This window comes from Toxorhynchites rutilus, chromosome 3 (genome assembly GCF_029784135.1).
Source record: "Toxorhynchites rutilus septentrionalis strain SRP chromosome 3, ASM2978413v1, whole genome shotgun sequence".
NCBI classification, from domain to species: domain Eukaryota; kingdom Metazoa; phylum Arthropoda; class Insecta; order Diptera; family Culicidae; genus Toxorhynchites; species Toxorhynchites rutilus.
The window spans coordinates 148994803-149010453 of NC_073746.1; the positions used below are offsets into that span (position 1 = coordinate 148994803).

The 15651-nt window shown below is 36.3% G+C and overlaps 1 protein-coding gene across 4 annotated transcripts in view; it reads left to right on the forward strand.

Annotated features, from left to right (window-relative positions):
- The first annotated feature begins 8055 nt into the window (after positions 1–8055).
- The window catches only part of LOC129777308 (protein madd-4), a 517165-nt gene continuing 509569 nt past the window's right edge, over positions 8056–15651 (forward strand). For all 4 annotated transcript variants that reach the window (XM_055783531.1, XM_055783529.1, XM_055783532.1 and 1 more), the window contains exon 1: positions 8056–9115. The gene's annotated coding sequence lies outside the window, so the exon portion shown is untranslated. The remainder of the gene's footprint in view (positions 9116–15651) is intronic.

The following is a 15651-nucleotide window of genomic DNA, read 5'->3' on the forward strand; positions in this document are numbered from 1 at the left end:
CCATTTCCTATACATAAGCAGATCTTAGCACCCAATAAGATCAATTCACTACAGCAGCTACACGAACTCCCCAAGAGAGCACTCATGGTCATAGAGTACTCAATATACATACATCACTGGGCTACAAAGTTATTACAAACAATGTTCCGAACAACGTGGAAACGAAGGAGAAAATGATATATTAATCTATAATATATTTCTGTAGTAATAGATTTATTTGACTTAGGCCCATATTTATGTAGATCTTAACTGTTTAGATTTGAGATTAGTGATTGCGCAGTTTAATAGTCATTAAATTCTAAGCAGTTTGTGTTTTCGCATAACTGTCGATTTCGTTAGCAAGTGTACCCTTTCTCAGATTATTATTCCTGAAGACAGTTCCAAGTTTTTGAAGCTTCAATGAAACATAATTGATTGATGTTTTTGCTTATTTGAATTCGTAGTACTTACTCTAACTCGACTAGTATTAAATTATTTCAATATATCCGCAAAAATGTCATCGTTATATTAGAAAATCCTTGACAGAAAAAAAAATGTGTTCAATATTCCTTGCAGAAAACTTGATACTCTATTAAGGAATATTCATTCTATACGGGAAATTTATTCATAGTTCATTATTTTTATGTAAAGATGTGTTTATTACTCCCTAAAATGTAATCTTTTATTGGCTTCATGCACACATGTGATTCTTAGTTTCGTATTCCCAAATAAAGAGCCGAATTTCCAGCCGCCGGATATCCGGCCAAACTACTATCCGTTTCATCACTAGTGGAAATGCGTATGTATAAGTGTGAGTATCATCACTCCATACAATCCTCGTACCTACAAACGCATGAAAACGAACTTTACGAATCGTTCGTTCTGCAGTCGCTTAGGATTTTGTACTTCTGGTACGATTTGCCATTAAATGCTCCTCTAAGTTACTCCAAACTTTGAAAAATAGGTTAGAAAGAAAGGCTGAATTTTGTAAAGCACTATACAAATCCTGTTTTTGGCACTTTTTTGAAATCGATGCAAAACATTTAAATATTTTTTCTTCGTCAAAGTAACTAATTATCCCTATGCAGAATTTATTGGAGTTTGGATGCCTTTCGATTTGCGGTGCGAAAATTGTTTATTGAATAATTTATCATCAAAGACGAAGGGGTAATTGGGAAAGTCCTACAGGAACGTTCTAGGAATCAAATGCAATCTGGTTGATAAGTTCAATTGGATTAACTGTATAGTTGAGTTGGTTAGCAAAAAATTTTGTTAGTCCAGAAAACATTTGAATAAACAGAGAAAAGTCAAATTTTCATTTCTTCCCGATATAACATTCAAATCTTCTCTATAACGTATGCATTGAAAGTTGACTATTTTTGGCGATGAGAAAAAACGAAGAGATAAGTTAATAGACCAAATTTTGCTTAAATCCTACGTTTATTAACCCTTTCCGGACCATTAGACGCCCAAGACTGAATATGCCAATACAACACGATATTTCAGCCATTGTGGGTGTAAAGTAAGAGAATATCACCAGAAAAACATAGCCGGGTGTATAGGTTTTCTATAACTTCATGGGAAATATTTTTCTCTATGTACCATAAAAGTAAATAAATGAAGAGTTAGGTTTATTATATCGGTATTTTATTTATTGCTTTGTAATACAAAAAAAACATTATAAAAATTATAAGAGAAGTAGAATAAATAGTTAGTTATGGTAGTCTACGAAAAAAAATCGTTTACTTGTGACATTGCACATAACACATTTATTATGTGGTCTTTTATAAGTCAGAGCGGACCATGTTTGACTGTTCTTTTTTTTGGTTCAGAAACACATTTGCTGCCTTGGACATACGTTTTATTTTGACATGCAGTACAAAAATATCGATATAATAATAATTGAACAATCGATAACAATTTTTGTACAAGGAAAAAATATTTCCCTTGGCCGTGGATGGTTAAGCCACCTACAAACATGCGCCTTATCGAACAGGCTTACGGCGGTTGGCCGGAATCTTAGCCATGGCTGTTGAAAAGATTGATATCAGCATATCAGCATGTTCTTCAGTTCTTTCGTAGCTTTGGCAACCAGCTGCTTCTCCGGTTTGGCCGCGATATTATTGAAGTTGATCCTTTGTTAGAGGTTAGTCCAAATTTTTTTTATCGATATCAGCTGGGGGAGGCAGATAGGGTTAGCGGTGTTCGGTCCAACGTTTATCTTCAGCCGTTCCATTTCTCCCAGCGATCTCTTTGTATAATGGATCGAGGCAAAACACAAGATAACAAACAGCACAAGATAACAATCACAACACACAAATGACAACAATCGAATTGTCATTGATGAAGAATAGATGTAAACGGTTCCGCTACACAAAGAGCAATTGTTTTGCAACGAAGAGTCTAGTAGTAACCCAAGCAGATAGGACTATAGACATACAAGTGGTATAAATAGGACGAGGCAGTACATAGTTCTGTCGCAAGTAAATCAACTATCAGTATAGCTCGTCTCGATTCGATCTCAGTTTTTCTACAATCGTGTGGTAAATTTACTCATGAAATCAGGAATTCTTCTCAGAAAATCCTCTTAAGTCAAAAGCTCGCCTCTTTCCGTTTATGAACAGATACTAAATCTTAATTTAAATCGTAATATATCTTAGATAATGGCATGCTTCCTTCAATAGTTGAGAATAGTCCTGGTCACGACTTTGTAACCGTTAAGGAATGGGAAGGAATATTAGTTCGACCTTTGCTTAAGAGAGATGCACAGAACACTACGGTCTCTCATGAACATCTCGGGAATTCAGGAAATGTGTTATAAGGGAAGGTACGCCATAGAATACTCCCGGCCGATGATGGTACCTGCTGGTTGATAAAGTTGTATTATACTAAATTTTAATATGTTAGAAATGCACATTGGTGTTCCCAAATTCGATTAGTTTATGACTAAATGAACAACTTGAACATCAATCCGTTGATTTTAGGCATCGCAATAACCGGCGAATGAATAGGCGCATTGTCATGATGAATAACATTCGCAGCATCCACCTAACACAGAGCTTCTCCATACTCAAATGTATCAAATGTAAAAAGCTTGGTAGGGGAAAGAAGCGCCGTATTGGTAAATCGCACCACTATGAAAAATCATGGAAAACGCAGTAATCGGCAGGATTACACAAAAAACCACATCTATCTTCATAAAATAATGATATTTCAAGCAACTTTCACCGCTTCTGTCATAAGACGTTTGAAGCATAAAAAAAACTTATTTAAATTTTGTAAATTTCAACACATTCTCAAATGTTACCAGAGCTATCGATTGAGTTTAAATGAAAAAAATTTAAAAATCATGATTTATATTAAAATGCAATTTTCTAATCCATCTCATAATGGGACACATCGCTCCAGTATGGAAATTACTAAAGAATTCCAGTGTTACCAAATCACTCAGATATTTTCAGCAATTGTTTTATGCCTGGATGGTTTCTGGAAAGCATAAAACCATTTCCACATATCTTTTCTTGCATTATGTCATAAAACCCAGAACGAACACAATCATTACAATGTTTCTTACTTCTAGAACCCATCCATTATTAAGAATAATACAAACCTTAGGAACAAAATAAAGACTCATAAATATAACGGCCAAAAGTCTGGCAACCCATTTGTGAACAGCGGCACATATTAATACGATTGTAAACACGAATATTGTATTTAAAATTCATCGGCGTTTTCGGTTCGACAACAAAAATGCCTCGAAAATTCGAGATCATTTGATGATTCTAACTGGTAGAAACATAATGGAAGCGGAAGGTATAAGCAACGAATAAAGAATTACCCAAAATAAACGCTTCGATGTCGTTTGACATTGTTGTGGTGCATTTTGGACACGCTTATGGGCATTTTACCTCGCTTATTTCAGAATGGTGTAATATGAATGCGTTTAGAATTCTCGTTATTGCTGTTGGTTTGCCTATTCGTAATCGTTCTTGCTCATGTCATTACAAAGAAAACAGACGTGGCTACGTTGTGGATGTGAAGAAACGTTTAAATATGTAGTAAAAATACATGTTTCATCATAACATGGACGTCTTGCCCGGAATTCCCCTAATCTAAGCTGTTTTCCTCGCTTTTATTCTCCGGCTCTCAATCATTTTCGATCAATTACGGGTCTCATGTTTCACCCATATTGATCATGCAGATATATTTTAATCGAATTACTCAAAAATCAGGCTATAACGTTCGAAAGTTTTAACAAACAATCATATCATTTCAATATACACTCAAAACAACATGCAAGCAAGCGCAAGTAATGCTCCCGCACTGCCAGAGATTGCAGAACAAACATCCCCAACTTCAGTCCCACAGATATCAATTCAATTCAATTCCCAGCGCGTGCGATGATTCACAGACTGGAACCGCTCGATTTACAATGGCTCAGCATCGGACTTATAACTCAAGACAGCTAAGTGATTTCACATATGATCATCTCTCAGCTCGACCAGACACACGCGCCACACAGCATTCACCGAGCGGGAAAGCGCTCAGTACCTCCATGACACCGCTGAGTACCGATTTGTTTTGGTTCCGTTTACTATTCGTCGCATGTTTCCTCGGGAACTCATTCTCCTTCGAGAGATTTCTGCAAGCATTCACAGTTGTCGAACGGCGAGAAACGAGTAGCTAAAATCTCGCGCTCATTTCTCTTGGAGGGTGATTCTTGGATCCATGTGCTCGGTTCAGGTTGGCTTCCGAAAGCACGGAGAGCACGAACATCGCTTTTCTCTCGTACTGCCATTCTGCTGTCGGGTGAAAATTTCCATTACTCTGTGTTGAAGATTCCATGAAATAAACTTCTCGGAGCTTTGACTCGAGGATTTTCCGATTCGCGGAATAGGTTGGGTGAATGAATTATTGCTCGGAATGACGGAGCCGGAAAATTAACCATTGTCTCGATGTATTTCATTTGTTTACTCTGCTGCACAAGTTAGACATTATTCGCTAGCATCGATCAAGTTGAACAATAGTTCAGAACTATTAGCTTAGTCCTGCCGTGGTCGAGTGGTAAGCGCCACAAATTATCACGCCGGGGATTCGAATTCGATTCCCGTTCTGGCTGAGAGGCTATTCGTCATAGAAATTTCTTCTGACATGTAAAACGGTCGTGCATATTCTGGAACCAGCCACTCGGAATTTATTCAAGGCTTATTATTTGGTATGAGATATTTCAACTAAGTACTTCTAATAAAATAATGCAAGTAATACTACTGGTAATTCAAGAAGAAGTTAAAGGCTCGCCTCCATCCGTTACTAAGCAGTTTTCAATGGTAACACTAGTTTTGTCAACCCTGGCATCGAGAATCGCCAATAAATTCTCGATGTGGTTGATTCCAGCGGTCCGGAAGAAAGACTTGGTCATCTTGGCAGTATGCATAGGTCGTTTTTCTGCAGAATAACGAACTCTTCAATTCCCGTCTGGATAATGGAATCTCCAAATTTTCCCGCAGGATGTTGTTCGCCGTCATAGATGTCTGCCGTCATTACCCCGTCGATTTTCAAGAGGTTTTCACTCCACCTCATAAAAAATATTCCCAGAACATCAGATTTCCTCCTCCATGCTTCACCACGCTTTGAATGTGACACTCCTCCTGATGCTCCTCGCCGATCTGCGTCACACGCGCGAAATAAAGGTGGCTTAAATGGTTAATATCTCTTTGTTCTCTAAACGAAGTTGTATGACAATCACCTTTTTCGAAATATAAAATATCTAAGAGTTATATGCTTGTTGATTATCGACCGGAAAACTTGTCTCAATAGTTCAAACATTGCTTTGAAAACAGGTTATTGAAATCACACAAATCTGTATATAAACTGGTGCCCGCAAGAACATTCCCTCTCAGGGACGAATGACCTTCGGCCTAAAATCTCTGTTCATAACCCACTATGCAAGCGTTTGCATGCCCATGCAGCAAAATTAATTTCGCCCGATTTTAAAGATAAAAAGCCACCATGTCTGGCAACCCTGCATTTTTGCTGCCGATTTGTATTTACATTTTCTTTTAAGTTGACAGATCAATTCACACTAAACATTCAAGAAGATAAGACGTGTTTTTTGGAAAGTGAAAGAAATTAAAACAGTAGAAAAGCTAGAAAAGTGAAAAGAGTTTGAAAGAAAGTGAAATTAGGAAGAACACAACATAGGAAACAAACGGAAAAGGATTTTTGTGGAGAAATGGCCCCCTGTACTGGGTTGATAAGATCATGGATCAGTACCTATATGCACAAATCCTAAGGGATGTTATGGTGCCACACGCCGAGTGGGAGATGCCCCTGAAATGGTAGTTCTTGCGGGATAACGATCCGAAGCACACCGCTAAGACCGTCAAAAAGTGGTTCCAGGATAACAAAGTCGACGTCATGGAGTAGCCAGCGCAGTCACCGGATCTGATATAGGGTTCCTATAGGAGATCGTAAAAAGGTCGGTATACACGGAGAAGTCGAAGAATAAGCAGCAATCCAATTGAAGCACTGAACGGGATTTTTTTTCTCAAAGTTATGTCACTATCTTTTTTCGCCTGAGCAGTTGTCTTAATGTTTTGTCCGATATTGGCAATAAGGACGCACATCTAGTATGTTGTTCTTACGAGATCAAGAATGAATCATGTTTGAACCATCTTCTGTTATTTTTACCCTTCGATACTTCTCAGGACCATCTTCTTTTCAAAAAGTTCAATTTAATGTATTTTTCTGTACCATAATACTTCAATACTTATACTCATCAACTCTTATAAGAAGAACGTCCAGAAAACTTTCTAATTGTTCTAGATCACTAATAGGGCTGGAATCACGCCATGGCACAACTTTTTTTAACCCCTTAATTTCGCCAGCTCGTAAATATTCTAATTTGGAATATTTTTTTTCGTTTGCTCTGGTTGTATTGTTAAAAGATACAGAAACAAATAATGAAATAATGAACAGTAATAATATTCTACCTGTACACTAGAATATCCTCTTAGGTAAAACTTTTTTTTTAAGAATTCCATGATTGAAACTATATAACAATTTAGACATCGAGAAAGATTATAGTGTGTATGTGACATTTACCGCAGGATTCATCAAAACTGATATGTGGTTCAGTGGTTCAAAAGTTATGAATCAATTATGAAACAGTCATTTTTGGGAAAAAGGTGAAAAAATAGATTTTTCGGACCACCCTAAAATGGAAATGGGTATCTTAATGAAAAAATAAATAAATACGGGTCTATATTTGGCGAAAAGGACAAATCTACCACTTTTCAGCAAATCTGAGAACCATTATATCGGTTTGACATGGAATGGCTGTATATGTTTATTCAGAGCAATGAATTGAAGAAAACAATTTTCCACATGAATATCCACTGGAAAATCATAAGCAGAAGATTTAGAAGGTCGTCGTCGTTTGATTTCACTCAGGAATCAAAAGAGGCACCTGTTTGCTATCTTGGCGTTTGCAAATCGAGTCGGAGAAACCATCCGAGCGATATTATTTTTCGTTTATAAATGTAATCGATCTATTATCTAAATAGAACAAATAACATGATTATTCGATGACCACAAGAAGGTTTTTATGCTTCACTTTCATGCATCTGAATTGAAATACTTTGTATCACGATTCTTTTTTGTTTACGTTGAGTGTACTGAAATGAAGCAATAACGCAATAATTCTTTAAACCTTTTCTTCCGAATTAACAATTATCTTGAAATCACGAAAATCCCCAACGTTTATCACAGCCCGCTCCAATTCGTAGAAAGGGCACCATTCTCCCGGCCTAAAGCATCGCTTTTTTTCGAGAAGAACATCGTTTCCCATGCTTTCGAAGAACATGCCGAGGAGAAGAATGCAATCGACCGATTGCTCCACCGCCAGGCCGCGTTCTCTGCACTCTCTCTTCGCGTGTGTAGCATAAGATTCGGCCACGGGTTGTGCCACTCGCTACCGGCTCGGAATGCTCGGAGCTTTCATGTTGCCAAGCATGCTGCGAACGACGGGATCGTCCTATGCTTCCCGTGCACTCGAACATCATTCGCGTGCGGGACTTGGTACTGTCGGCATCTCGAGACTTGCGGTGCGTTGGTTATCACGTCGGGTCGGGCTCTCTGTGCCACTGTGTCTGTCTGTCACTTGGGTTTATGCAAGCAGTGTGGAAGTGTAGTCCTTTTGGACAATCTATTTGAATCCCATCGGCGCTATCAGGCAGCAAATAAGGAGCTTAACTTGGCGGTGAGGATCGGTAGTGAGAGTGCTTAAGTGGTGACTCGTGTTGTGCGTCTGCTTTTCCACTGGAATGTATATTCTGGATGTGAAGCGATTGCTGAAGAGGAAAATTTGATAATTCCTGATTAAATATTAATCTGTGCACCCGGAGATATATCGAAAACGGATGGTTGATGTTTTGGCAAGTGGTAAGGAAATCGAAAATCTGCCACGTGAGAGGCTGGACATACCGGCCGGATTGGGTGAAATCGAGCTGTTAATGTTAATGTTAATGTAACCTGGATCAAAGAATCGATCAGAACATAATTTCGTTTCTTCGCGATGGATTATCGAAAGCGAATCGATGACAACTTACAAGTGAGTGTCGCTTGATGGGATTCTATCGTTGGATACAATAAGTCACGTTGATTGATGTCGTTTGTAATACATCCAGCAAATGATATTGGATGATTACTTAGCCATATGAGATAATCGGCTTTACTGGATTTGCTGTTTCGTGTGTCTTTCGGGGGTAGTGCTGGTCGTGTTGATTATTCGTAAAAACAAGCTGCAAAAAATATTCATTCCGACAATTAGTGCTAGTTGATGCAGAATGTTAACATAATTGAAGTGAATCTTCTGGAAAATAATAAATAATTGTCGATCTTAGTGGAGAAGAAATTGTGATTGATAAGTGAGTGAAGAAGAAATTCAACTGATTCTCTTGTGCGAGAATCAGTGAAAAAAAGAAAATCTGTGAATATAAGGAGCATCACACGCTCACATCAGACTTGTAGCATTTGTGAGAAAGAAGACTAGTGTGACTTTCAACAACTGCTAATCCTTCCTCCCATTGGATTATATTCTAGCACTAAGAAAGGCTGAGGCCGTTATCATGTTTCTGTAAGTAGTGCCCATGATATGTTTACTAGGTCAATTATAGATTTTCTGAATGCATTATTTTGTTGATTCAGGGAATTCGTATTTGTGATGTTTCATTCAACATTTAATGGTTCTCGATATAAAAGAACCTAGCATTGTTTTTAAAGTAATAAACTCCTAAAAAATTTTCAAATGGCAGAGCTTCATAGAATTATTTTATACACATTAGTGTCATAAACATCATCAATTCAAAAGAAAACTAAGGTATATGATTGGTACCCTGTTTCGAAGTGAAGTTTTTATGCAATAGACATAATAAATCACATAAAGTTCGATTATTTGTTTCAATTGTGGAATTGCTCACATAGTGTTCGTAATACATACCTTTAAAAAAATAAACTAGGTTTATTAGGCATCAATCATTAGTTACCTACATTTGAAAGGTAATTGTATGAGTTGAGAAACGATATTATAGTAATTGATAGCTGTATATATTCGGGAATTAAAAGAACCGGAACTGGGGAGAGTACCACTTCAATTCTCTTCGTCAAAAATCTGATTCCCTGAGCCATGTGTATAACCTCATCATAAGTCTAATTACCAAAATGGGTTTGAAGATTGCGTGGAATCGATTGTAACAGCATGGGGACCATATTCATTATTAATAACGAAATTCGCATTGCTGGTATATTCATCCCCTTCAATGGAAAACTGTGGAATGTGCAGAATTTAAATTTTTTCAATTCCGTTTTCAACACATTACATGTTTATAATTGATTGGACCAAACCAAAAAAAAAATTAAAAAAAAGTTTAGTGCGAAATATCACCTTTGCAATGAGCATAAATATGATTGTTTGATTATGGCTTCAGCCATCTATAGAGAAAGATTTTCACCAACTAAATATATTTTGTACACCATACATGATTATTACACTGTAGTAGATAGAGTAGGGCAGGGCTAGTTGGTCATTTTTGAATAAATTTGGCTAAAACTTTGTAGTACGAAGTTTTGCGTTAGAATGTTATGTACTACAATGAAGCTAAGCTTTTACCCTTTCAATGAAAAATAACCAGAGAATCAATTATTTCACATTTTTCTTGTATTTAACTTCATTATATTTCAGAATAAATTGATCAACTACCCCTACACACGGGGTAAGTTGGTCAATAATAGGCATGTTTGATGTAGCAAATAACAAATCTATCAGAAGTTTCCTTCATTATAAATTAATTAATTAAATCAAAACAAACACAGTTAATTAATATCATGAAGCAAGTAAAAAAACAAATTGATGAAAATTTCAAATTATCAACGTTGTTGAAAATTAGTCAGGCAATCTTTTCCTGCGATTTCGTCTCTCTTCCACTTTGTGGCGAACCAGAGATGCCAGGTTTGAAGACATGTCTTCATTTTGAAGACATTATGAAATATGTGAAGACATTTCAGTATGATAGCGTACATGGATTTTTAAAAGATATTATTTCCATGAAATTCTAACCATTGGCCGAAAATATCGCCAAAAAAGTAGGGCTTTGGTCTCAGCGAACGAAGCGGTCTGAATACATATTGTCTCTAGAAGACATTAGTTTATTTGCGCTCGAAAATTCGAATGATTGTGACATTGAATTTCTATTATTTTGGTCCTACTATACAATAGATTAACCTAGATCTTTCAAACGACCACTTCACAAATCGGAGGTTTTCCGGTTACATACATTTGCTACAATTAGTATAATGGATATGGTTTGAGTTACAACCAAAATTTTAAAGCTGAAATAAACAAATAGAGTTATCATAGTTCCGTTTTTGTGTGAAGAACTTTCCTCCGATATTATGGTGGAGACATTTTCTCGTACCATGTCATGACTTTTGAAAAAAAGTCATCTGGCATCCCTGCGACGCATAACCGCTTGCATTCTTGCTTGCATTTGTTTTGATGACATTTGTACCGTTCGCCCCAAAGTATATAGAAATAGCCTCCAGGCATGCTACATTACTCAATGCATTATTGTGAGTTCTGATATTCAATGATAGCGTTTATTATATTTGATGAAAATTTTACAGCAAAAAATATAAATATGACAATTCTATTGCAAATGGTTTGTGTGGTCGTTGTTTCGTTTCAAATACACTGGGTTTAGTAGTAAAACATATGCTTTCTATACTTATTTATAGCTTGCGTAATGAAACACGGCATACCTGAAAATTTTATATGCGTTGCTCTTAAACGAACATATGAAAAAGAATATTCATGAAAATTCAATAAAAATAATTTTAAAAGCGATTTCCATTAACACTTAAAGCTAATACGTACAATAAACCTTTGTTGGGAAGTTTGAGCCGATTTTTTCATGGTTATTAACCAGTTTTAGAACACATTTTATAATGCGCAAACAGTGAATGATTTTTGGCAAAATCGGAACCATGTCCGTATTTTTTAACCTACTTAATAAAAAGTTTTTCCAATTTGCTTATTTTATTGTATCAGTAATTCGCTATTCTTCATCCATTTCCATCCAGCTAATTTTTTGGACGCTCAGATTCCAAGATATAGTCACTGACCAACTTACCCCTATGACCAACTAGCCCCGCCCTACCCTATATCATAATTGCAAATACTCATTTTGAGCGTAAAACGTGACATGTTTCACAACCAAGAAAAAAATGTTTTCACTACGACGAAATGACATTAATGCACGACATGGGCAGTTTGTATAGATGACGTAAGCGACGAAATGAACAAACTCGACTTTTGCATTGCTGCGCATTCTACACAATGTAATACGTATGCTACATATGCAATCACACATTTTTCATTAGAAAACATTTGAGCAATTTTGAAAAAAACGTTTTTCGAATAATCACAGATGGAACGCATAACTGACGTAGTTCCATACATGTTCCATGCATGTTAGGCTACAAGCTACATCTGCATTTGAACCAAATTCTTTGAGAATCCAAACAGGCCCTTTATGATAGTATACTATTATTTAGCTCTTTTTGTTATAGATGAATATATAAAATGACATTGTCAAGACAAATGGTTTGCTTGGTTGTAATTACTACACCCAAACTAGCCTTGGTAGAAAACATTTCATCTTTGGTAGAAATGATGCCATTTCGTGTGCTGGGGGATCAAATGCGCAAATAATGAGCTGTTTCAAAAGCTTAAAAATGGTTTTTATGTATGCGTGCAGACATCTCTTTTTGTTTTGTTTTCTCATTCCATTTGGGATTGTGCAAAAAAAAGTCCATACGGCGACAATGGGGATCGAACCAAGGCCGGCTGGAATGCAAAGCTATCTCACACGGCCGCGCTATCCATATATCTGCCAGTGCTGTTATGTGAAAGCGTCATAATATTACACCTCATCATAAAATTAAGTTGGAAAGTGTTTTGTAAGAGGATAAAGAAAAACATGAACGAAAATATATCTTTATCTATCTGGGCCGTGTATTTGGCAAACTATACGGAAAGTTTTCATATGCTTTCATTTAAATGTGTTTCCTGTTTCGCTCGCTCTAGCATATATATTATACAGATGATATACATGTATTGGGGAGTAGGGCATTTTCTTTTATTTTTCAGCTCATTTAATGCAATAAATCGCCATAACATATGCTAAAAATTAACTTTGGGTGTAGAATTTCAGCATTTGAAATTTAAAGGTGATAATAAAAAAATCAGATCAAACATTGATTCTCAGCCTTGTTTCTAATCAAATTCGACGTTGAATCATACAACCTACTGAACATTTACTCATGCTGTTGGTGTAAATATGAACAGCCCATGTGTATCATACGTTATCAATGTTAAAAGTAGTTCTACCGACTCTATGATATGCAAGCGTACGATTGACGATTTAATCACAGCTGCTCTATGAAAATTTTACTGCAAATTCAACTGTTTAATTGATTTGCGAATATCTATATAATACTTGATTCAAGTTCAATAAATCAAAATGATGACGTTTTCCTAAACTTTTTTCATTTATTTGCTAATCCGATGTAACTATTTATAAAATTTCAATCTGTTTAAGTCTCTAACAAATTAATCCAATAGCTATGCTACAGGCGAAGACGTTTTTACTACTACTATATATAAACTAGTACAACAGACGAAGCAAAATGGTGTTTACGTCAAGCTATCCTAACAAATGTTCAATGAAGCGATTCGAATGGAAAAAATACGTTTTAATTCATAAAATCTCCTAGGTCCTCTTTTTATTGATAATATTTATTACCTGGACAGATTATTTCATTAGAAATGTATACTGTTATGCTTTCAGGCCAAAAAAATAACAAATATGCGTTTTCCCAACACTAATGGTGTTGGTTATTACGTCAACTATGCAAACATGGGCAGACGAGGTTCTCAAAACGTCAGCTTTGCGAAAGCATTCAGAGCTTATTTGAAGTCCTAATAGATCCCGTTGGTGGCGATGTGTTTGTTCTAGCGCTTGATCCACTTCTTACAGCATGACTTCTTCTGGAACATGATTTTTGTTCGATGGAGTAGCGACTTTTCTGAGTTTCTTGCGGAGCCCAACTTACGGATAAATTAGTGAATGAAGATCAAACTTTGTTTGTGAACAACTTTAACATGATCTAGCAATATTTTATTCAATTTGAAGATGAATTGACAACAATAACACATGCCAAAGTCATTTTATATGGGTTTCGCAAAAAGCTGCAGTACAAACTAATCGCATTACAAATTAAGAAAAAGCATAGTATGAACATTATAATGATATGGTTATAATTTTACTATTTTTCTACATATGCCTATTCTATCAAATTACTTTTAACAATCCTACTCAATTTGAACGAGGAAAGTGTCACCCATATCTGACGGGGTGACGGGGCATCGAAAGTGTTAAAGAAGGATGTTAGTTGATTTGGGCGGTTGTTGAATAACATTAATCTTATTCTTTGTGTAAAATTCACGATGAGATGGCACATACTCGTCATGGTGAATCCACGTTGTGCTTTTTCTCATATGGATTGATCTGCCAATAGCTTCGCATGACGACTATATTCCTCGTTGAATGACAATGTTTTGACCGGGCCTTCGGTAGCACAAGTTTTTTTTGATTCATTAAATGAAATGAGATACTTTTGAATATTTCATTCCATGTTACAGCTAAATTCAGTACAAAGCTCGTTGCGCAATTAATTGCATCTCTGTGACGTAGAAATTTGATATGAGCAAATTAAGCCTTTAGCTGAAGAATTTCTGTTGGCTCAAATACGAAATAAAAATAAAATTACAACTAGCAGGCTTTACTACATGTTTCGAATATTAGTAACCATTGATTGCGACATAAACACAAATTGTTGTATTCGACACTTAAGCTAGCCATTTTTTTTTTCAGATTGCAAAACATGAATACGGAAGCCTCATGTATATTCTGTTGCTTCCAAACTCACTCGTGTTACCATTAACCGAGACGATATTACTCCCACCTCCATACTCGAGCATTTGTTTTGGTGAAAAGGAGACACGTGTATGCCACGAAATATATTCAGTGAGTCGATTAAGTGAAAATAAACTTTTGATCAAATTGGTTTAATAATTGTCGATTACATTTTTCGAAGTAACTTCCCCCCGCTTCAATAAACTTTTTTCATTGATTTAGCGAAAACAATGCGTCATTTAGCTTATTTTGGGTTCGGTATTCGATACCTTCTTTGGCTGAAGCCGTTCGAATTGACCCTAATATCGTCAAAAAGTCTTCTTAATTTTCGTAAAAAAAGTGGCTCGGCTCATTATCGTGCAGAAGAGTCAAACTTTGTGGATTTTAATATTCGGGTGATTCTGGGCATCAAATGCATCAATACTCTGAGATAGTAACCGTAACGATTGGCCAGATTTGATATCTAATTTCATCACTACCAAAGAATGTGATGTTCCATGTGAAAATTTTAACAACAAGAAAAACGTCTTTTTGACCGCGCCAGTGGTTGTGTGGTTGGCGTAACAGCCCCACATCGCCGCCGGCCAGGGTTCAATCCCAGCTGGATTCGTTCGGATTTTCAGGGGTGAAAAAATTCTGGTTACGTATTCCTTCGGAAGAGTAGTAAAGCTATTGCCCCGGCTCATGAGTTGTTGAGTTTGATAGGTAGGATACAGGTGGACTCGCCTCCTTGGGTCGATGATTGACACTGGAGTGGCGGACATAGGCTGACGGAAAATAAGCGAAGATAAAAATAAAACTTTTCGCAATACACTCACAGTATTTGGAAAAAGTTTATCCAATCCTCTTCAATTTCTAAATGATGGAATGACGGTTATTTTTCTACCTGGAAAGATAAATCGGAATCATTATCATGTGATATGAAAGTAGCTTTAAATTTTTTAAATCACATGATAATAACAGTAAAAAAGTAGAATGGTCTGGGTCCAGAGGCACGGACGGAAGCTTGACGTAGGACTTTGATCATTGAGGACAACTGCTCTTGAATTGTGGTTTTTTTTAAAAAAAAAATTTACGGATTTCTGAACAGAATCCGTAAATTTAATTTATTCATACTCCAAATCGATATAAACAATTT